Here is a 506-nt window from a genome sequence, read left to right as displayed (position 1 = left end):
TAGGCAATGGTGTAACCTATTCTGGTACCAGGTACTCAAATGCACTCCATCTCCACTCATTACAGTGCTAGACTACCGTGAAGTGTCTCCAATAGTGAGCAGCAGGCCTGTTCATCAGAGGTGACGTACAAGTGGGAGCAGGGGATTGGGAGACTGATGGAGCTGTGATCCAAACACACACTCCGCACCTCCACAGCAAGCCGAAGGAACAGATTTATCTGAGCAGAATCAACAACAGCACTCGGTATACACAGGCGCCATGAATAATTAGCACTATAGACACAGTGAGCAGAAATATGGCTAGACTGCAAACAGCTCTGTGATACAGAAGAACACCAGAATAAATAGGCGCTTATATGGATTGACTTACTATTCCATATAGACTGTGGATTTCCAGTATTTTTGCACTGGAAATCCAAAGTCCTCATGTGTTTGTGGGGGTGCATTTGGCTGTGAACAGTCCTTGAAAAGTGTTGTCTAGCGCGATGGCAGTGAGATGACAAACG

Source organism: Simochromis diagramma, unplaced genomic scaffold (genome assembly GCF_900408965.1).
Source record: "Simochromis diagramma unplaced genomic scaffold, fSimDia1.1 OVJJ01000361.1, whole genome shotgun sequence".
NCBI classification, from domain to species: domain Eukaryota; kingdom Metazoa; phylum Chordata; class Actinopteri; order Cichliformes; family Cichlidae; genus Simochromis; species Simochromis diagramma.
The sequence above is the reverse complement of the archived record's forward strand: the minus strand, read 5'-3'. Positions refer to the sequence as shown.